A 19561-nucleotide genomic window follows, 5' to 3' on the forward strand; every position below is an offset into this window, starting at 1 on the left:
AAAAAGAGGGGGGAGGGTGCAACACTAGGACTTCCCGGGAGGTCACCCATCCCAGTACTACTCTAGCCCAAGCGCGCTTAACTGCGGAGTTCTGATGGGATCCGGTGCATTAACGCTGGTATGATCGCACCCGCAAAGATCTCGCCCCCTCCCCCTCTTCAAGGGACACCGCCGAGCCACGGGGCCCATCCACGGCCCTCGATCCGAAACGGTTCGGCGCAGGGGCTCGCCCTCTTCCCCGACTCGGCGGCGCCTCCCGCCCCGCGGGGAGCCAGCGGAAGAACGGACGAGCGAAAATGAAAAGAAGAGAGAGAAGGAAAAGGCGTAAGTTCCGCGACCACCGACGACGCTCCGTGGAGCGCGCGCGGCCTTTTCCGCGGTTCTTCCAGGATTCGAATTCCTACGGAAGTGCATGTGATCTACACCTCTTACCCCACTCTCCTCGTGCCATATCCGCAGCGGCGATGCGAACGGTCCTAGATTCGTCGCCCACTGCCGCAAATGCGTCGCCGCCGTTGCACTGTGATCCCGCCCCTGACTTCCGACCAGGGAAAAGACCCCGTTCTCGAATTTCCCTCGGAGCAGTCTTAAAGCGAGTCGCCGTTTCCCTCAGCTACGCTCCCCCCTGCCCCCCTAATGCTCCAGCGACCTCTTCGTTCGCGGGATCCCATTATAGATCGATATACAAGTAGCCCCCACGTCGCAAAACGCCGCGCAAAAAGAGGGGGGAGGGTGCAACACTAGGACTTCCCGGGAGGTCACCCATCCCAGTACTACTCTAGCCCAAGCGCGCTTAACTGCGGAGTTCTGATGGGATCCGGTGCATTAACGCTGGTATGATCGCACCCGCAAAGATCTCGCCCCCTCCCCCTCTTCAAGGGACACCGCCGAGCCACGGGCCCCATCCACGGCCCTCGATCCGAAACGGTTCGGCGCAGGGGCTCGCCCTCTTCCCCGACTCGGCGGCGCCTCCCGCCCCGCGGGGAGCCAGCGGAAGAACGGACGAGCGAAAATGAAAAGAAGAGAGAGAAGGAAAAGGCGTAAGTTCCGCGACCACCGACGACGCTCCGTTCGCGCGGCCTTTCCACGGTTCTTCCGGAATTCGAATTCCTACGGAAGCACATGCATGTGATCTACACCTCTTACCCACTCTCCTCGTGCCATATCCGCAGCGGCGATGCGAACGGTCCTAGATTCGTCGCCCACTGCCGCAAATGCGTCGCCGCCGTTGCACTGTGATCCCGCCCCTGACTTCCGACCAGGGAAAAGACCCCGTTCTCGAATTTCCCTCGGAGCAGTCTTAAAGCGAGTCGCCGTTTCCCTCAGCTACGCTCCCCCCTGCCCCCCTAATGCTCCAGCGACCTCTTCGTTCGCGGGATCCCATTATAGATCGATATACAAGTAGCCCCCACGTCGCAAAACGCCGCGCAAAAAGAGGGGGGAGGGTGCAACACTAGGACTTCCCGGGAGGTCACCCATCCCAGTACTACTCTAGCCCAAGCGCGCTTAACTGCGGAGTTCTGATGGGATCCGGTGCATTAACGCTGGTATGATCGCACCCGCAAAGATCTCGCCCCCTCCCCCTCTTCAAGGGACACCGCCGAGCCACGGGCCCCATCCACGGCCCTCGATCCGAAACGGTTCGGCGCAGGGGCTCGCCCTCTCCCCCGACTTGGCGGCGCCTCCCGCCCCGCGGGGAGCCAGCGGAAGAACGGACGAGCGAAAATGAAAAGAAGAGAGAGAAGGAAAAGGCGTAAGTTCCGCGACCACCGACGACGCTGCGTGGAGCTCGCGCGGCCTTTCCGCGGTTCTTCCAGGATTCGAATTCCTACGGAAGTGCATGTGATCTACACCTCTTACCCCACTCTCCTCGTGCCATATCCGCAGCGGCGATGCGAACGGTCCTAGATTCGTCGCCCACTGCCGCAAATGCGTCGCCGCCGTTGCACTGTGATCCCGCCCCTGACTTCCGACCAGGGAAAAGACCCCGTTCTCGAATTTCCCTCGGAGCAGTCTTAAAGCGAGTCGCCGTTTCCCTCAGCTACGCTCCCCCCTGCCCCCCTAATGCTCCAGCGACCTCTTCGTTCGCGGGATCCCATTATAGATCGATATACAAGTAGCCCCCACGTCGCAAAACGCCGCGCAAAAAGGGGGGTAGGGTGCAACACTAGGACTTCCCGGGAGGTCACCCATCCCAGTACTACTCTAGCCCAAGCGCGCTTAACTGCGGAGTTCTGATGGGATCCGGTGCATTAACGCTGGTATGATCGCACCCGCAAAGATCTCGCCCCCTCCCCCTCTTCAAGGGAGACCGCCGAGCCACGGGGCCCATCCACGGCCCTCGATCCGAAACGGTTCGGCGCAGGGGCTCGCCCTCTTCCCCGACTTGGCGGCGCCTCCCGCCCCGCGGGGAGCCAGCGGAAGAACGGACGAGCGAAAATGAAAAGAAGAGAGAGAAGGAAAAGGCGTAAGTTCCGCGACCACCGACGACGCTCCGTGGAGCGCGCGCGGCCTTTCCGCGGTTCTTCCAGGATTCGAATTCCTACGGAAGTGCATGTGATCTACACCTCTTACCCCACTCTCCTCGTGCCATATCCGCAGCGGCGATGCGAACGGTCCTAGATTCGTCGCCCACTGCCGCAAATGCGTCGCCGCCGTTGCACTGTGATCCCGCCCCTGACTTCCGACCAGGGAAAAGACCCCGTTCTCGAATTTCCCTCGGAGCAGTCTTAAAGCGAGTCGCCGTTTCCCTCAGCTACGCTCCCCCCTGCCCCCCTAATGCTCCAGCGACCTCTTCGTTCGCGGGATCCCATTATAGATCGATATACAAGTAGCCCCCACGTCGCAAAACGCCGCGCAAAAAGAGGGGGGAGGGTGCAACACTAGGACTTCCCGGGAGGTCACCCATCCCAGTACTACTCTAGCCCAAGCGCGCTTAACTGCGGAGTTCTGATGGGATCCGGTGCATTAACGCTGGTATGATCGCACCCGCAAAGATCTCGCCCCCTCCCCCTCTTCAAGGGACACCGCCGAGCCACGGGCCCCATCCACGGCCCTCGATCCGAAACGGTTCGGCGCAGGGGCTCGCCCTCTCCCCCGACTTGGCGGCGCCTCCCGCCCCGCGGGGAGCCAGCGGAAGAACGGACGAGCGAAAATGAAAAGAAGAGAGAGAAGGAAAAGGCGTAAGTTCCGCGACCACCGACGACGCTGCGTGGAGCTCGCGCGGCCTTTCCGCGGTTCTTCCAGGATTCGAATTCCTACGGAAGTGCATGTGATCTACACCTCTTACCCCACTCTCCTCGTGCCATATCCGCAGCGGCGATGCGAACGGTCCTAGATTCGTCGCCCACTGCCGCAAATGCGTCGCCGCCGTTGCACTGTGATCCCGCCCCTGACTTCCGACCAGGGAAAAGACCCCGTTCTCGAATTTCCCTCGGAGCAGTCTTAAAGCGAGTCGCCGTTTCCCTCAGCTACGCTCCCCCCTGCCCCCCTAATGCTCCAGCGACCTCTTCGTTCGCGGGATCCCATTATAGATCGATATACAAGTAGCCCCCACGTCGCAAAACGCCGCGCAAAAAGAGGGGGGAGGGTGCAACACTAGGACTTCCCGGGAGGTCACCCATCCCAGTACTACTCTAGCCCAAGCGCGCTTAACTGCGGAGTTCTGATGGGATCCGGTGCATTAACGCTGGTATGATCGCACCCGCAAAGATCTCGCCCCCTCCCCCTCTTCAAGGGACACCGCCGAGCCACGGGCCCCATCCACGGCCCTCGATCCGAAACGGTTCGGCGCAGGGGCTCGCCCTCTTCCCCGACTCGGCGGCGCCTCCCGCCCCGCGGGGAGCCAGCGGAAGAACGGACGAGCGAAAATGTAAAGAAGAGAGAGAAGGAAAAGGCGTAAGTTCCGCGACCACCGACGACGCTCCGTGGAGCGCGCGCGGCCTTTCCGCGGTTCTTCCAGGATTCGAATTCCTACGGAAGTGCATGTGATCTACACCTCTTACCCCACTCTCCTCGTGCCATATCCGCAGCGGCGATGCGAACGGTCCTAGATTCGTCGCCCACTGCCGCAAATGCGTCGCCGCCGTTGCACTGTGATCCCGCCCCTGACTTCCGACCAGGGAAAAGACCCCGTTCTCGAATTTCCCTCGGAGCAGTCTTAAAGCGAGTCGCCGTTTCCCTCAGCTACGCTCCCCCCTGCCCCCCTAATGCTCCAGCGACCTCTTCGTTCGCGGGATCCCATTATAGATCGATATACAAGTAGCCCCCACGTCGCAAAACGCCGCGCAAAAAGAGGGGGGAGGGTGCAACACTAGGACTTCCCGGGAGGTCACCCATCCCAGTACTACTCTAGCCCAAGCGCGCTTAACTGCGGAGTTCTGATGGGATCCGGTGCATTAACGCTGGTATGATCGCACCCGCAAAGATCTCGCCCCCTCCCCCTCTTCAAGGGACACCGCCGAGCCACGGGCCCCATCCACGGCCCTCGATCCGAAACGGTTCGGCGCAGGGGCTCGCCCTCTTCCCCGACTTGGCGGCGCCTCCCGCCCCGCGGGGAGCCAGCGGAAGAACGGACGAGCGAAAATGAAAAGAAGAGAGAGAAGGAAAAGGCGTAAGTTCCGCGACCACCGACGACGCTCCGTGGAGCTCGCGCGGCCTTTCCGCGGTTCTTCCAGGATTCGAATTCCTACGGAAGTGCATGTGATCTACACCTCTTACCCCACTCTCCTCGTGCCATATCCGCAGCGGCGATGCGAACGGTCCTAGATTCGTCGCCCACTGCCGCAAATGCGTCGCCGCCGTTGCACTGTGATCCCGCCCCTGACTTCCGACCAGGGAAAAGACCCCGTTCTCGAATTTCCCTCGGAGCAGTCTTAAAGCGAGTCGCCGTTTCCCTCAGCTACGCTCCCCCCTGCCCCCCTAATGCTCCAGCGACCTCTTCGTTCGCGGGATCCCATTATAGATCGATATACAAGTAGCCCCCACGTCGCAAAACGCCGCGCAAAAAGAGGGGGGAGGGTGCAACACTAGGACTTCCCGGGAGGTCACCCATCCCAGTACTACTCTAGCCCAAGCGCGCTTAACTGCGGAGTTCTGATGGGATCCGGTGCATTAACGCTGGTATGATCGCACCCGCAAAGATCTCGCCCCCTCCCCCTCTTCAAGGGACACCGCCGAGCCACGGGCCCCATCCACGGCCCTCGATCCGAAACGGTTCGGCGCAGGGGCTCGCCCTCTTCCCCGACTCGGCGGCGCCTCCCGCCCCGCGGGGAGCCAGCGGAAGAACGGACGAGCGAAAATGTAAAGAAGAGAGAGAAGGAAAAGGCGTAAGTTCCGCGACCACCGACGACGCTCCGTGGAGCGCGCGCGGCCTTTCCGCGGTTCTTCCAGGATTCGAATTCCTACGGAAGTGCATGTGATCTACACCTCTTACCCCACTCTCCTCGTGCCATATCCGCAGCGGCGATGCGAACGGTCCTAGATTCGTCGCCCACTGCCGCAAATGCGTCGCCGCCGTTGCACTGTGATCCCGCCCCTGACTTCCGACCAGGGAAAAGACCCCGTTCTCGAATTTCCCTCGGAGCAGTCTTAAAGCGAGTCGCCGTTTCCCTCAGCTACGCTCCCCCCTGCCCCCCTAATGCTCCAGCGACCTCTTCGTTCGCGGGATCCCATTATAGATCGATATACAAGTAGCCCCCACGTCGCAAAACGCCGCGCAAAAAGAGGGGGGAGGGTGCAACACTAGGACTTCCCGGGAGGTCACCCATCCCAGTACTACTCTAGCCCAAGCGCGCTTAACTGCGGAGTTCTGATGGGATCCGGTGCATTAACGCTGGTATGATCGCACCCGCAAAGATCTCGCCCCCTCCCCCTCTTCAAGGGACACCGCCGAGCCACGGGCCCCATCCACGGCCCTCGATCCGAAACGGTTCGGCGCAGGGGCTCGCCCTCTTCCCCGACTCGGCGGCGCCTCCCGCCCCGCGGGGAGCCAGCGGAAGAACGGACGAGCGAAAATGAAAAGAAGAGAGAGAAGGAAAAGGCGTAAGTTCCGCGACCACCGACGACGCTCCGTGGAGCTCGCGCGGCCTTTCCGCGGTTCTTCCAGGATTCGAATTCCTACGGAAGTGCATGTGATCTACACCTCTTACCCCACTCTCCTCGTGCCATATCCGCAGCGGCGATGCGAACGGTCCTAGATTCGTCGCCCACTGCCGCAAATGCGTCGCCGCCGTTGCACTGTGATCCCGCCCCTGACTTCCGACCAGGGAAAAGACCCCGTTCTCGAATTTCCCTCGGAGCAGTCTTAAAGCGAGTCGCCGTTTCCCTCAGCTACGCTCCCCCCTGCCCCCCTAATGCTCCAGCGACCTCTTCGTTCGCGGGATCCCATTATAGATCGATATACAAGTAGCCCCCACGTCGCAAAACGCCGCGCAAAAAGAGGGGGGAGGGTGCAACACTAGGACTTCCCGGGAGGTCACCCATCCCAGTACTACTCTAGCCCAAGCGCGCTTAACTGCGGAGTTCTGATGGGATCCGGTGCATTAACGCTGGTATGATCGCACCCGCAAAGATCTCGCCCCCTCCCCCTCTTCAAGGGACACCGCCGAGCCACGGGCCCCATCCACGGCCCTCGATCCGAAACGGTTCGGCGCAGGGGCTCGCCCTCTCCCCCGACTTGGCGGCGCCTCCCGCCCCGCGGGGAGCCAGCGGAAGAACGGACGAGCGAAAATGAAAAGAAGAGAGAGAAGGAAAAGGCGTAAGTTCCGCGACCACCGACGACGCTCCGTGGAGCGCGCGCGGCCTTTCCGCGGTTCTTCCAGGATTCGAATTCCTACGGAAGTGCATGTGATCTACACCTCTTACCCCACTCTCCTCGTGCCATATCCGCAGCGGCGATGCGAACGGTCCTAGATTCGTCGCCCACTGCCGCAAATGCGTCGCCGCCGTTGCACTGTGATCCCGCCCCTGACTTCCGACCAGGGAAAAGACCCCGTTCTCGAATTTCCCTCGGAGCAGTCTTAAAGCGAGTCGCCGTTTCCCTCAGCTACGCTCCCCCCTGCCCCCCTAATGCTCCAGCGACCTCTTCGTTCGCGGGATCCCATTATAGATCGATATACAAGTAGCCCCCACGTCGCAAAACGCCGCGCAAAAAGAGGGGGGAGGGTGCAACACTAGGACTTCCCGGGAGGTCACCCATCCCAGTACTACTCTAGCCCAAGCGCGCTTAACTGCGGAGTTCTGATGGGATCCGGTGCATTAACGCTGGTATGATCGCACCCGCAAAGATCTCGCCCCCTCCCCCTCTTCAAGGGACACCGCCGAGCCACGGGCCCCATCCACGGCCCTCGATCCGAAACGGTTCGGCGCAGGGGCTCGCCCTCTTCCCCGACTCGGCGGCGCCTCCCGCCCCGCGGGGAGCCAGCGGAAGAACGGACGAGCGAAAATGAAAAGAAGAGAGAGAAGGAAAAGGCGTAAGTTCCGCGACCACCGACGACGCTCCGTGGAGCTCGCGCGGCCTTTCCGCGGTTCTTCCAGGATTCGAATTCCTACGGAAGTGCATGTGATCTACACCTCTTACCCCACTCTCCTCGTGCCATATCCGCAGCGGCGATGCGAACGGTCCTAGATTCGTCGCCCACTGCCGCAAATGCGTCGCCGCCGTTGCACTGTGATCCCGCCCCTGACTTCCGACCAGGGAAAAGACCCCGTTCTCGAATTTCCCTCGGAGCAGTCTTAAAGCGAGTCGCCGTTTCCCTCAGCTACGCTCCCCCCTGCCCCCCTAATGCTCCAGCGACCTCTTCGTTCGCGGGATCCCATTATAGATCGATATACAAGTAGCCCCCACGTCGCAAAACGCCGCGCAAAAAGAGGGGGGAGGGTGCAACACTAGGACTTCCCGGGAGGTCACCCATCCCAGTACTACTCTAGCCCAAGCGCGCTTAACTGCGGAGTTCTGATGGGATCCGGTGCATTAACGCTGGTATGATCGCACCCGCAAAGATCTCGCCCCCTCCCCCTCTTCAAGGGACACCGCCGAGCCACGGGCCCCATCCACGGCCCTCGATCCGAAACGGTTCGGCGCAGGGGCTCGCCCTCTCCCCCGACTCGGCGGCGCCTCCCGCCCCGCGGGGAGCCAGCGGAAGAACGGACGAGCGAAAATGAAAAGAAGAGAGAGAAGGAAAAGGCGTAAGTTCCGCGACCACCGACGACGCTGCGTGGAGCTCGCGCGGCCTTTCCGCGGTTCTTCCAGGATTCGAATTCCTACGGAAGTGCATGTGATCTACACCTCTTACCCCACTCTCCTCGTGCCATATCCGCAGCGGCGATGCGAACGGTCCTAGATTCGTCGCCCACTGCCGCAAATGCGTCGCCGCCGTTGCACTGTGATCCCGCCCCTGACTTCCGACCAGGGAAAAGACCCCGTTCTCGAATTTCCCTCGGAGCAGTCTTAAAGCGAGTCGCCGTTTCCCTCAGCTACGCTCCCCCCTGCCCCCCTAATGCTCCAGCGACCTCTTCGTTCGCGGGATCCCATTATAGATCGATATACAAGTAGCCCCCACGTCGCAAAACGCCGCGCAAAAAGAGGGGGGAGGGTGCAACACTAGGACTTCCCGGGAGGTCACCCATCCCAGTACTACTCTAGCCCAAGCGCGCTTAACTGCGGAGTTCTGATGGGATCCGGTGCATTAACGCTGGTATGATCGCACCCGCAAAGATCTCGCCCCCTCCCCCTCTTCAAGGGACACCGCCGAGCCACGGGCCCCATCCACGGCCCTCGATCCGAAACGGTTCGGCGCAGGGGCTCGCCCTCTTCCCCGACTCGGCGGCGCCTCCCGCCCCGCGGGGAGCCAGCGGAAGAACGGACGAGCGAAAATGAAAAGAAGAGAGAGAAGGAAAAGGCGTAAGTTCCGCGACCACCGACGACGCTGCGTGGAGCTCGCGCGGCCTTTCCGCGGTTCTTCCAGGATTCGAATTCCTACGGAAGTGCATGTGATCTACACCTCTTACCCCACTCTCCTCGTGCCATATCCGCAGCGGCGATGCGAACGGTCCTAGATTCGTCGCCCACTGCCGCAAATGCGTCGCCGCCGTTGCACTGTGATCCCGCCCCTGACTTCCGACCAGGGAAAAGACCCCGTTCTCGAATTTCCCTCGGAGCAGTCTTAAAGCGAGTCGCCGTTTCCCTCAGCTACGCTCCCCCCTGCCCCCCTAATGCTCCAGCGACCTCTTCGTTCGCGGGATCCCATTATAGATCGATATACAAGTAGCCCCCACGTCGCAAAACGCCGCGCAAAAAGAGGGGGGAGGGTGCAACACTAGGACTTCCCGGGAGGTCACCCATCCCAGTACTACTCTAGCCCAAGCGCGCTTAACTGCGGAGTTCTGATGGGATCCGGTGCATTAACGCTGGTATGATCGCACCCGCAAAGATCTCGCCCCCTCCCCCTCTTCAAGGGACACCGCCGAGCCACGGGCCCCATCCACGGCCCTCGATCCGAAACGGTTCGGCGCAGGGGCTCGCCCTCTTCCCCGACTCGGCGGCGCCTCCCGCCCCGCGGGGAGCCAGCGGAAGAACGGACGAGCGAAAATGTAAAGAAGAGAGAGAAGGAAAAGGCGTAAGTTCCGCGACCACCGACGACGCTCCGTGGAGCGCGCGCGGCCTTTCCGCGGTTCTTCCAGGATTCGAATTCCTACGGAAGTGCATGTGATCTACACCTCTTACCCCACTCTCCTCGTGCCATATCCGCAGCGGCGATGCGAACGGTCCTAGATTCGTCGCCCACTGCCGCAAATGCGTCGCCGCCGTTGCACTGTGATCCCGCCCCTGACTTCCGACCAGGGAAAAGACCCCGTTCTCGAATTTCCCTCGGAGCAGTCTTAAAGCGAGTCGCCGTTTCCCTCAGCTACGCTCCCCCCTGCCCCCCTAATGCTCCAGCGACCTCTTCGTTCGCGGGATCCCATTATAGATCGATATACAAGTAGCCCCCACGTCGCAAAACGCCGCGCAAAAAGAGGGGGGAGGGTGCAACACTAGGACTTCCCGGGAGGTCACCCATCCCAGTACTACTCTAGCCCAAGCGCGCTTAACTGCGGAGTTCTGATGGGATCCGGTGCATTAACGCTGGTATGATCGCACCCGCAAAGATCTCGCCCCCTCCCCCTCTTCAAGGGACACCGCCGAGCCACGGGCCCCATCCACGGCCCTCGATCCGAAACGGTTCGGCGCAGGGGCTCGCCCTCTTCCCCGACTCGGCGGCGCCTCCCGCCCCGCGGGGAGCCAGCGGAAGAACGGACGAGCGAAAATGTAAAGAAGAGAGAGAAGGAAAAGGCGTAAGTTCCGCGACCACCGACGACGCTCCGTGGAGCGCGCGCGGCCTTTCCGCGGTTCTTCCAGGATTCGAATTCCTACGGAAGTGCATGTGATCTACACCTCTTACCCCACTCTCCTCGTGCCATATCCGCAGCGGCGATGCGAACGGTCCTAGATTCGTCGCCCACTGCCGCAAATGCGTCGCCGCCGTTGCACTGTGATCCCGCCCCTGACTTCCGACCAGGGAAAAGACCCCGTTCTCGAATTTCCCTCGGAGCAGTCTTAAAGCGAGTCGCCGTTTCCCTCAGCTACGCTCCCCCCTGCCCCCCTAATGCTCCAGCGACCTCTTCGTTCGCGGGATCCCATTATAGATCGATATACAAGTAGCCCCCACGTCGCAAAACGCCGCGCAAAAAGAGGGGGGAGGGTGCAACACTAGGACTTCCCGGGAGGTCACCCATCCCAGTACTACTCTAGCCCAAGCGCGCTTAACTGCGGAGTTCTGATGGGATCCGGTGCATTAACGCTGGTATGATCGCACCCGCAAAGATCTCGCCCCCTCCCCCTCTTCAAGGGACACCGCCGAGCCACGGGCCCCATCCACGGCCCTCGATCCGAAACGGTTCGGCGCAGGGGCTCGCCCTCTCCCCCGACTCGGCGGCGCCTCCCGCCCCGCGGGGAGCCAGCGGAAGAACGGACGAGCGAAAATGTAAAGAAGAGAGAGAAGGAAAAGGCGTAAGTTCCGCGACCACCGACGACGCTCCGTGGAGCGCGCGCGGCCTTTCCGCGGTTCTTCCAGGATTCGAATTCCTACGGAAGTGCATGTGATCTACACCTCTTACCCCACTCTCCTCGTGCCATATCCGCAGCGGCGATGCGAACGGTCCTAGATTCGTCGCCCACTGCCGCAAATGCGTCGCCGCCGTTGCACTGTGATCCCGCCCCTGACTTCCGACCAGGGAAAAGACCCCGTTCTCGAATTTCCCTCGGAGCAGTCTTAAAGCGAGTCGCCGTTTCCCTCAGCTACGCTCCCCCCTGCCCCCCTAATGCTCCAGCGACCTCTTCGTTCGCGGGATCCCATTATAGATCGATATACAAGTAGCCCCCACGTCGCAAAACGCCGCGCAAAAAGAGGGGGGAGGGTGCAACACTAGGACTTCCCGGGAGGTCACCCATCCCAGTACTACTCTAGCCCAAGCGCGCTTAACTGCGGAGTTCTGATGGGATCCGGTGCATTAACGCTGGTATGATCGCACCCGCAAAGATCTCGCCCCCTCCCCCTCTTCAAGGGACACCGCCGAGCCACGGGCCCCATCCACGGCCCTCGATCCGAAACGGTTCGGCGCAGGGGCTCGCCCTCTTCCCCGACTCGGCGGCGCCTCCCGCCCCGCGGGGAGCCAGCGGAAGAACGGACGAGCGAAAATGAAAAGAAGAGAGAGAAGGAAAAGGCGTAAGTTCCGCGACCACCGACGACGCTCCGTGGAGCTCGCGCGGCCTTTCCGCGGTTCTTCCAGGATTCGAATTCCTACGGAAGTGCATGTGATCTACACCTCTTACCCCACTCTCCTCGTGCCATATCCGCAGCGGCGATGCGAACGGTCCTAGATTCGTCGCCCACTGCCGCAAATGCGTCGCCGCCGTTGCACTGTGATCCCGCCCCTGACTTCCGACCAGGGAAAAGACCCCGTTCTCGAATTTCCCTCGGAGCAGTCTTAAAGCGAGTCGCCGTTTCCCTCAGCTACGCTCCCCCCTGCCCCCCTAATGCTCCAGCGACCTCTTCGTTCGCGGGATCCCATTATAGATCGATATACAAGTAGCCCCCACGTCGCAAAACGCCGCGCAAAAAGAGGGGGGAGGGTGCAACACTAGGACTTCCCGGGAGGTCACCCATCCCAGTACTACTCTAGCCCAAGCGCGCTTAACTGCGGAGTTCTGATGGGATCCGGTGCATTAACGCTGGTATGATCGCACCCGCAAAGATCTCGCCCCCTCCCCCTCTTCAAGGGACACCGCCGAGCCACGGGCCCCATCCACGGCCCTCGATCCGAAACGGTTCGGCGCAGGGGCTCGCCCTCTCCCCCGACTTGGCGGCGCCTCCCGCCCCGCGGGGAGCCAGCGGAAGAACGGACGAGCGAAAATGAAAAGAAGAGAGAGAAGGAAAAGGCGTAAGTTCCGCGACCACCGACGACGCTGCGTGGAGCGCGCGCGGCCTTTCCGCGGTTCTTCCAGGATTCGAATTCCTACGGAAGTGCATGTGATCTACACCTCTTACCCCACTCTCCTCGTGCCATATCCGCAGCGGCGATGCGAACGGTCCTAGATTCGTCGCCCACTGCCGCAAATGCGTCGCCGCCGTTGCACTGTGATCCCGCCCCTGACTTCCGACCAGGGAAAAGACCCCGTTCTCGAATTTCCCTCGGAGCAGTCTTAAAGCGAGTCGCCGTTTCCCTCAGCTACGCTCCCCCCTGCCCCCCTAATGCTCCAGCGACCTCTTCGTTCGCGGGATCCCATTATAGATCGATATACAAGTAGCCCCCACGTCGCAAAACGCCGCGCAAAAAGAGGGGGGAGGGTGCAACACTAGGACTTCCCGGGAGGTCACCCATCCCAGTACTACTCTAGCCCAAGCGCGCTTAACTGCGGAGTTCTGATGGGATCCGGTGCATTAACGCTGGTATGATCGCACCCGCAAAGATCTCGCCCCCTCCCCCTCTTCAAGGGACACCGCCGAGCCACGGGGCCCATCCACGGCCCTCGATCCGAAACGGTTCGGCGCAGGGGCTCGCCCTCTTCCCCGACTCGGCGGCGCCTCCCGCCCCGCGGGGAGCCAGCGGAAGAACGGACGAGCGAAAATGTAAAGAAGAGAGAGAAGGAAAAGGCGTAAGTTCCGCGACCACCGACGACGCTCCGTGGAGCGCGCGCGGCCTTTCCGCGGTTCTTCCAGGATTCGAATTCCTACGGAAGTGCATGTGATCTACACCTCTTACCCCACTCTCCTCGTGCCATATCCGCAGCGGCGATGCGAACGGTCCTAGATTCGTCGCCCACTGCCGCAAATGCGTCGCCGCCGTTGCACTGTGATCCCGCCCCTGACTTCCGACCAGGGAAAAGACCCCGTTCTCGAATTTCCCTCGGAGCAGTCTTAAAGCGAGTCGCCGTTTCCCTCAGCTACGCTCCCCCCTGCCCCCCTAATGCTCCAGCGACCTCTTCGTTCGCGGGATCCCATTATAGATCGATATACAAGTAGCCCCCACGTCGCAAAACGCCGCGCAAAAAGAGGGGGGAGGGTGCAACACTAGGACTTCCCGGGAGGTCACCCATCCCAGTACTACTCTAGCCCAAGCGCGCTTAACTGCGGAGTTCTGATGGGATCCGGTGCATTAACGCTGGTATGATCGCACCCGCAAAGATCTCGCCCCCTCCCCCTCTTCAAGGGACACCGCCGAGCCACGGGCCCCATCCACGGCCCTCGATCCGAAACGGTTCGGCGCAGGGGCTCGCCCTCTCCCCCGACTTGGCGGCGCCTCCCGCCCCGCGGGGAGCCAGCGGAAGAACGGACGAGCGAAAATGAAAAGAAGAGAGAGAAGGAAAAGGCGTAAGTTCCGCGACCACCGACGACGCTCCGTGGAGCGCGCGCGGCCTTTCCGCGGTTCTTCCAGGATTCGAATTCCTACGGAAGTGCATGTGATCTACACCTCTTACCCCACTCTCCTCGTGCCATATCCGCAGCGGCGATGCGAACGGTCCTAGATTCGTCGCCCACTGCCGCAAATGCGTCGCCGCCGTTGCACTGTGATCCCGCCCCTGACTTCCGACCAGGGAAAAGACCCCGTTCTCGAATTTCCCTCGGAGCAGTCTTAAAGCGAGTCGCCGTTTCCCTCAGCTACGCTCCCCCCTGCCCCCCTAATGCTCCAGCGACCTCTTCGTTCGCGGGATCCCATTATAGATCGATATACAAGTAGCCCCCACGTCGCAAAACGCCGCGCAAAAAGAGGGGGGAGGGTGCAACACTAGGACTTCCCGGGAGGTCACCCATCCCAGTACTACTCTAGCCCAAGCGCGCTTAACTGCGGAGTTCTGATGGGATCCGGTGCATTAACGCTGGTATGATCGCACCCGCAAAGATCTCGCCCCCTCCCCCTCTTCAAGGGACACCGCCGAGCCACGGGCCCCATCCACGGCCCTCGATCCGAAACGGTTCGGCGCAGGGGCTCGCCCTCTTCCCCGACTCGGCGGCGCCTCCCGCCCCGCGGGGAGCCAGCGGAAGAACGGACGAGCGAAAATGTAAAGAAGAGAGAGAAGGAAAAGGCGTAAGTTCCGCGACCACCGACGACGCTCCGTGGAGCGCGCGCGGCCTTTCCGCGGTTCTTCCAGGATTCGAATTCCTACGGAAGTGCATGTGATCTACACCTCTTACCCCACTCTCCTCGTGCCATATCCGCAGCGGCGATGCGAACGGTCCTAGATTCGTCGCCCACTGCCGCAAATGCGTCGCCGCCGTTGCACTGTGATCCCGCCCCTGACTTCCGACCAGGGAAAAGACCCCGTTCTCGAATTTCCCTCGGAGCAGTCTTAAAGCGAGTCGCCGTTTCCCTCAGCTACGCTCCCCCCTGCCCCCCTAATGCTCCAGCGACCTCTTCGTTCGCGGGATCCCATTATAGATCGATATACAAGTAGCCCCCACGTCGCAAAACGCCGCGCAAAAAGAGGGGGGAGGGTGCAACACTAGGACTTCCCGGGAGGTCACCCATCCCAGTACTACTCTAGCCCAAGCGCGCTTAACTGCGGAGTTCTGATGGGATCCGGTGCATTAACGCTGGTATGATCGCACCCGCAAAGATCTCGCCCCCTCCCCCTCTTCAAGGGACACCGCCGAGCCACGGGCCCCATCCACGGCCCTCGATCCGAAACGGTTCGGCGCAGGGGCTCGCCCTCTTCCCCGACTCGGCGGCGCCTCCCGCCCCGCGGGGAGCCAGCGGAAGAACGGACGAGCGAAAATGTAAAGAAGAGAGAGAAGGAAAAGGCGTAAGTTCCGCGACCACCGACGACGCTCCGTGGAGCGCGCGCGGCCTTTCCGCGGTTCTTCCAGGATTCGAATTCCTACGGAAGTGCATGTGATCTACACCTCTTACCCCACTCTCCTCGTGCCATATCCGCAGCGGCGATGCGAACGGTCCTAGATTCGTCGCCCACTGCCGCAAATGCGTCGCCGCCGTTGCACTGTGATCCCGCCCCTGACTTCCGACCAGGGAAAAGACCCCGTTCTCGAATTTCCCTCGGAGCAGTCTTAAAGCGAGTCGCCGTTTCCCTCAGCTACGCTCCCCCCTGCCCCCCTAATGCTCCAGCGACCTCTTCGTTCGCGGGATCCCATTATAGATCGATATACAAGTAGCCCCCACGTCGCAAAACGCCGCGCAAAAAGAGGGGGGAGGGTGCAACACTAGGACTTCCCGGGAGGTCACCCATCCCAGTACTACTCTAGCCCAAGCGCGCTTAACTGCGGAGTTCTGATGGGATCCGGTGCATTAACGCTGGTATGATCGCACCCGCAAAGATCTCGCCCCCTCCCCCTCTTCAAGGGACACCGCCGAGCCACGGGCCCCATCCACGGCCCTCGATCCGAAACGGTTCGGCGCAGGGGCTCGCCCTCTCCCCCGACTTGGCGGCGCCTCCCGCCCCGCGGGGAGCCAGCGGAAGAACGGACGAGCGAAAATGAAAAGAAGAGAGAGAAGGAAAAGGCGTAAGTTCCGCGACCACCGACGACGCTCCGTGGAGCGCGCGCGGCCTTTCCGCGGTTCTTCCAGGATTCGAATTCCTACGGAAGTGCATGTGATCTACACCTCTTACCCCACTCTCCTCGTGCCATATCCGCAGCGGCGATGCGAACGGTCCTAGATTCGTCGCCCACTGCCGCAAATGCGTCGCCGCCGTTGCACTGTGATCCCGCCCCTGACTTCCGACCAGGGAAAAGACCCCGTTCTCGAATTTCCCTCGGAGCAGTCTTAAAGCGAGTCGCCGTTTCCCTCAGCTACGCTCCCCCCTGCCCCCCTAATGCTCCAGCGACCTCTTCGTTCGCGGGATCCCATTATAGATCGATATACAAGTAGCCCCCACGTCGCAAAACGCCGCGCAAAAAGAGGGGGGAGGGTGCAACACTAGGACTTCCCGGGAGGTCACCCATCCCAGTACTACTCTAGCCCAAGCGCGCTTAACTGCGGAGTTCTGATGGGATCCGGTGCATTAACGCTGGTATGATCGCACCCGCAAAGATCTCGCCCCCTCCCCCTCTTCAAGGGACACCGCCGAGCCACGGGCCCCATCCACGGCCCTCGATCCGAAACGGTTCGGCGCAGGGGCTCGCCCTCTTCCCCGACTCGGCGGCGCCTCCCGCCCCGCGGGGAGCCAGCGGAAGAACGGACGAGCGAAAATGTAAAGAAGAGAGAGAAGGAAAAGGCGTAAGTTCCGCGACCACCGACGACGCTCCGTGGAGCGCGCGCGGCCTTTCCGCGGTTCTTCCAGGATTCGAATTCCTACGGAAGTGCATGTGATCTACACCTCTTACCCCACTCTCCTCGTGCCATATCCGCAGCGGCGATGCGAACGGTCCTAGATTCGTCGCCCACTGCCGCAAATGCGTCGCCGCCGTTGCACTGTGATCCCGCCCCTGACTTCCGACCAGGGAAAAGACCCCGTTCTCGAATTTCCCTCGGAGCAGTCTTAAAGCGAGTCGCCGTTTCCCTCAGCTACGCTCCCCCCTGCCCCCCTAATGCTCCAGCGACCTCTTCGTTCGCGGGATCCCATTATAGATCGATATACAAGTAGCCCCCACGTCGCAAAACGCCGCGCAAAAAGAGGGGGGAGGGTGCAACACTAGGACTTCCCGGGAGGTCACCCATCCCAGTACTACTCTAGCCCAAGCGCGCTTAACTGCGGAGTTCTGATGGGATCCGGTGCATTAACGCTGGTATGATCGCACCCGCAAAGATCTCGCCCCCTCCCCCTCTTCAAGGGACACCGCCGAGCCACGGGCCCCATCCACGGCCCTCGATCCGAAACGGTTCGGCGCAGGGGCTCGCCCTCTTCCCCGACTTGGCGGCGCCTCCCGCCCCGCGGGGAGCCAGCGGAAGAACGGACGAGCGAAAATGAAAAGAAGAGAGAGAAGGAAAAGGCGTAAGTTCCGCGACCACCGACGACGCTGCGTGGAGCTCGCGCGGCCTTTCCGCGGTTCTTCCAGGATTCGAATTCCTACGGAAGTGCATGTGATCTACACCTCTTACCCCACTCTCCTCGTGCCATATCCGCAGCGGCGATGCGAACGGTCCTAGATTCGTCGCCCACTGCCGCAAATGCGTCGCCGCCGTTGCACTGTGATCCCGCCCCTGACTTCCGACCAGGGAAAAGACCCCGTTCTCGAATTTCCCTCGGAGCAGTCTTAAAGCGAGTCGCCGTTTCCCTCAGCTACGCTCCCCCCTGCCCCCCTAATGCTCCAGCGACCTCTTCGTTCGCGGGATCCCATTATAGATCGATATACAAGTAGCCCCCACGTCGCAAAACGCCGCGCAAAAAGAGGGGGGAGGGTGCAACACTAGGACTTCCCGGGAGGTCACCCATCCCAGTACTACTCTAGCCCAAGCGCGCTTAACTGCGGAGTTCTGATGGGATCCGGTGCATTAACGCTGGTATGATCGCACCCGCAAAGATCTCGCCCCCTCCCCCTCTTCAAGGGACACCGCCGAGCCACGGGCCCCATCCACGGCCCTCGATCCGAAACGGTTCGGCGCAGGGGCTCGCCCTCTCCCCCGACTTGGCGGCGCCTCCCGCCCCGCGGGGAGCCAGCGGAAGAACGGACGAGCGAAAATGAAAAGAAGAGAGAGAAGGAAAAGGCGTAAGTTCCGCGACCACCGACGACGCTGCGTGGAGCGCGCGCGGCCTTTCCGCGGTTCTTCCAGGATTCGAATTCCTACGGAAGTGCATGTGATCTACACCTCTTACCCCACTCTCCTCGTGCCATATCCGCAGCGGCGATGCGAACGGTCCTAGATTCGTCGCCCACTGCCGCAAATGCGTCGCCGCCGTTGCACTGTGATCCCGCCCCTGACTTCCGACCAGGGAAAAGACCCCGTTCTCGAATTTCCCTCGGAGCAGTCTTAAAGCGAGTCGCCGTTTCCCTCAGCTACGCTCCCCCCTGCCCCCCTAATGCTCCAGCGACCTCTTCGTTCGCGGGATCCCATTATAGATCGATATACAAGTAGCCCCCACGTCGCAAAACGCCGCGCAAAAAGAGGGGGGAGGGTGCAACACTAGGACTTCCCGGGAGGTCACCCATCCCAGTACTACTCTAGCCCAAGCGCGCTTAACTGCGGAGTTCTGATGGGATCCGGTGCATTAACGCTGGTATGATCGCACCCGCAAAGATCTCGCCCCCTCCCCCTCTTCAAGGGACACCGCCGAGCCACGGGCCCCATCCACGGCCCTCGATCCGAAACGGTTCGGCGCAGGGGCTCGCCCTCTTCCCCGACTCGGCGGCGCCTCCCGCCCCGCGGGGAGCCAGCGGAAGAACGGACGAGCGAAAATGTAAAGAAGAGAGAGAAGGAAAAGGCGTAAGTTCCGCGACCACCGACGACGCTCCGTGGAGCGCGCGCGGCCTTTCCGCGGTTCTTCCAGGATTCGAATTCCTACGGAAGTGCATGTGATCTACACCTCTTACCCCACTCTCCTCGTGCCATATCCGCAGCGGCGATGCGAACGGTCCTAGATTCGTCGCCCACTGCCGCAAATGCGTCGCCGCCGTTGCACTGTGATCCCGCCCCTGACTTCCGACCAGGGAAAAGACCCCGTTCTCGAATTTCCCTCGGAGCAGTCTTAAAGCGAGTCGCCGTTTCCCTCAGCTACGCTCCCCCCTGCCCCCCTAATGCTCCAGCGACCTCTTCGTTCGCGGGATCCCATTATAGATCGATATACAAGTAGCCCCCACGTCGCAAAACGCCGCGCAAAAAGAGGGGGGAGGGTGCAACACTAGGACTTCCCGGGAGGTCACCCATCCCAGTACTACTCTAGCCCAAGCGCGCTTAACTGCGGAGTTCTGATGGGATCCGGTGCATTAACGCTGGTATGATCGCACCCGCAAAGATCTCGCCCCCTCCCCCTCTTCAAGGGACACCGCCGAGCCACGGGCCCCATCCACGGCCCTCGATCCGAAACGGTTCGGCGCAGGGGCTCGCCCTCTCCCCCGACTTGGCGGCGCCTCCC

The 19561-nt window shown here is 61.5% G+C and overlaps 28 non-coding genes across 28 annotated transcripts; all 28 read right to left on the minus strand.

Annotated features, from left to right (window-relative positions):
• Window positions 1-13: 13 nt before the first annotated feature.
• LOC149245901 (5S ribosomal RNA) lies at window positions 14-132 on the minus strand. The gene has a single exon (XR_016268083.1). It is a non-coding gene; the product is annotated as a 5S ribosomal RNA (ribosomal RNA).
• Window positions 133-729: 597 nt separating this feature from the next.
• On the minus strand, window positions 730-848 carry LOC149245902 (5S ribosomal RNA). The gene has a single exon (XR_016268084.1). It is a non-coding gene; the product is annotated as a 5S ribosomal RNA (ribosomal RNA).
• Window positions 849-1442: 594 nt separating this feature from the next.
• Window positions 1443-1561, minus strand: LOC149245903 (5S ribosomal RNA). The gene has a single exon (XR_016268085.1). It is a non-coding gene; the product is annotated as a 5S ribosomal RNA (ribosomal RNA).
• Window positions 1562-2156: 595 nt separating this feature from the next.
• Window positions 2157-2275, minus strand: LOC149245904 (5S ribosomal RNA). Its single transcript, XR_016268086.1, has one exon. It is a non-coding gene; the product is annotated as a 5S ribosomal RNA (ribosomal RNA).
• A 596-nt stretch (window positions 2276-2871) lies between these two features.
• LOC149245905 (5S ribosomal RNA) lies at window positions 2872-2990 on the minus strand. Its single transcript, XR_016268087.1, has one exon. It is a non-coding gene; the product is annotated as a 5S ribosomal RNA (ribosomal RNA).
• Window positions 2991-3586: 596 nt separating this feature from the next.
• LOC149245906 (5S ribosomal RNA) lies at window positions 3587-3705 on the minus strand. The gene has a single exon (XR_016268089.1). It is a non-coding gene; the product is annotated as a 5S ribosomal RNA (ribosomal RNA).
• A 596-nt stretch (window positions 3706-4301) lies between these two features.
• On the minus strand, window positions 4302-4420 carry LOC149245907 (5S ribosomal RNA). Its single transcript, XR_016268090.1, has one exon. It is a non-coding gene; the product is annotated as a 5S ribosomal RNA (ribosomal RNA).
• Window positions 4421-5016: 596 nt separating this feature from the next.
• Window positions 5017-5135, minus strand: LOC149245908 (5S ribosomal RNA). The gene has a single exon (XR_016268091.1). It is a non-coding gene; the product is annotated as a 5S ribosomal RNA (ribosomal RNA).
• A 596-nt stretch (window positions 5136-5731) lies between these two features.
• LOC149245909 (5S ribosomal RNA) lies at window positions 5732-5850 on the minus strand. Its single transcript, XR_016268092.1, has one exon. It is a non-coding gene; the product is annotated as a 5S ribosomal RNA (ribosomal RNA).
• A 596-nt stretch (window positions 5851-6446) lies between these two features.
• Window positions 6447-6565, minus strand: LOC149245910 (5S ribosomal RNA). Its single transcript, XR_016268093.1, has one exon. It is a non-coding gene; the product is annotated as a 5S ribosomal RNA (ribosomal RNA).
• Window positions 6566-7161: 596 nt separating this feature from the next.
• On the minus strand, window positions 7162-7280 carry LOC149245911 (5S ribosomal RNA). The gene has a single exon (XR_016268094.1). It is a non-coding gene; the product is annotated as a 5S ribosomal RNA (ribosomal RNA).
• A 596-nt stretch (window positions 7281-7876) lies between these two features.
• Window positions 7877-7995, minus strand: LOC149245912 (5S ribosomal RNA). The gene has a single exon (XR_016268095.1). It is a non-coding gene; the product is annotated as a 5S ribosomal RNA (ribosomal RNA).
• Window positions 7996-8591: 596 nt separating this feature from the next.
• LOC149245913 (5S ribosomal RNA) lies at window positions 8592-8710 on the minus strand. The gene has a single exon (XR_016268096.1). It is a non-coding gene; the product is annotated as a 5S ribosomal RNA (ribosomal RNA).
• A 596-nt stretch (window positions 8711-9306) lies between these two features.
• Window positions 9307-9425, minus strand: LOC149245914 (5S ribosomal RNA). The gene has a single exon (XR_016268097.1). It is a non-coding gene; the product is annotated as a 5S ribosomal RNA (ribosomal RNA).
• A 596-nt stretch (window positions 9426-10021) lies between these two features.
• LOC149245915 (5S ribosomal RNA) lies at window positions 10022-10140 on the minus strand. Its single transcript, XR_016268098.1, has one exon. It is a non-coding gene; the product is annotated as a 5S ribosomal RNA (ribosomal RNA).
• A 596-nt stretch (window positions 10141-10736) lies between these two features.
• On the minus strand, window positions 10737-10855 carry LOC149245916 (5S ribosomal RNA). Its single transcript, XR_016268100.1, has one exon. It is a non-coding gene; the product is annotated as a 5S ribosomal RNA (ribosomal RNA).
• Window positions 10856-11451: 596 nt separating this feature from the next.
• On the minus strand, window positions 11452-11570 carry LOC149245917 (5S ribosomal RNA). The gene has a single exon (XR_016268101.1). It is a non-coding gene; the product is annotated as a 5S ribosomal RNA (ribosomal RNA).
• Window positions 11571-12166: 596 nt separating this feature from the next.
• Window positions 12167-12285, minus strand: LOC149245918 (5S ribosomal RNA). Its single transcript, XR_016268102.1, has one exon. It is a non-coding gene; the product is annotated as a 5S ribosomal RNA (ribosomal RNA).
• A 596-nt stretch (window positions 12286-12881) lies between these two features.
• On the minus strand, window positions 12882-13000 carry LOC149245919 (5S ribosomal RNA). Its single transcript, XR_016268103.1, has one exon. It is a non-coding gene; the product is annotated as a 5S ribosomal RNA (ribosomal RNA).
• A 596-nt stretch (window positions 13001-13596) lies between these two features.
• LOC149245920 (5S ribosomal RNA) lies at window positions 13597-13715 on the minus strand. The gene has a single exon (XR_016268104.1). It is a non-coding gene; the product is annotated as a 5S ribosomal RNA (ribosomal RNA).
• A 596-nt stretch (window positions 13716-14311) lies between these two features.
• On the minus strand, window positions 14312-14430 carry LOC149245921 (5S ribosomal RNA). Its single transcript, XR_016268105.1, has one exon. It is a non-coding gene; the product is annotated as a 5S ribosomal RNA (ribosomal RNA).
• Window positions 14431-15026: 596 nt separating this feature from the next.
• On the minus strand, window positions 15027-15145 carry LOC149245922 (5S ribosomal RNA). The gene has a single exon (XR_016268106.1). It is a non-coding gene; the product is annotated as a 5S ribosomal RNA (ribosomal RNA).
• A 596-nt stretch (window positions 15146-15741) lies between these two features.
• LOC149245923 (5S ribosomal RNA) lies at window positions 15742-15860 on the minus strand. The gene has a single exon (XR_016268107.1). It is a non-coding gene; the product is annotated as a 5S ribosomal RNA (ribosomal RNA).
• A 596-nt stretch (window positions 15861-16456) lies between these two features.
• Window positions 16457-16575, minus strand: LOC149245924 (5S ribosomal RNA). Its single transcript, XR_016268108.1, has one exon. It is a non-coding gene; the product is annotated as a 5S ribosomal RNA (ribosomal RNA).
• Window positions 16576-17171: 596 nt separating this feature from the next.
• Window positions 17172-17290, minus strand: LOC149245925 (5S ribosomal RNA). The gene has a single exon (XR_016268109.1). It is a non-coding gene; the product is annotated as a 5S ribosomal RNA (ribosomal RNA).
• A 596-nt stretch (window positions 17291-17886) lies between these two features.
• On the minus strand, window positions 17887-18005 carry LOC149245926 (5S ribosomal RNA). The gene has a single exon (XR_016268111.1). It is a non-coding gene; the product is annotated as a 5S ribosomal RNA (ribosomal RNA).
• Window positions 18006-18601: 596 nt separating this feature from the next.
• On the minus strand, window positions 18602-18720 carry LOC149245927 (5S ribosomal RNA). The gene has a single exon (XR_016268112.1). It is a non-coding gene; the product is annotated as a 5S ribosomal RNA (ribosomal RNA).
• A 596-nt stretch (window positions 18721-19316) lies between these two features.
• Window positions 19317-19435, minus strand: LOC149245928 (5S ribosomal RNA). Its single transcript, XR_016268113.1, has one exon. It is a non-coding gene; the product is annotated as a 5S ribosomal RNA (ribosomal RNA).
• Between the last annotated feature and the right edge of the window lie 126 nt (window positions 19436-19561).

The sequence above is a fragment of the Pinus tabuliformis genome, chromosome 7, assembly GCF_031772625.1.
Source record: "Pinus tabuliformis cultivar Carrire ecotype Pingquan chromosome 7, CPIR1, whole genome shotgun sequence".
Classification (NCBI taxonomy): Eukaryota; Viridiplantae; Streptophyta; class Pinopsida; order Pinales; family Pinaceae; genus Pinus; species Pinus tabuliformis.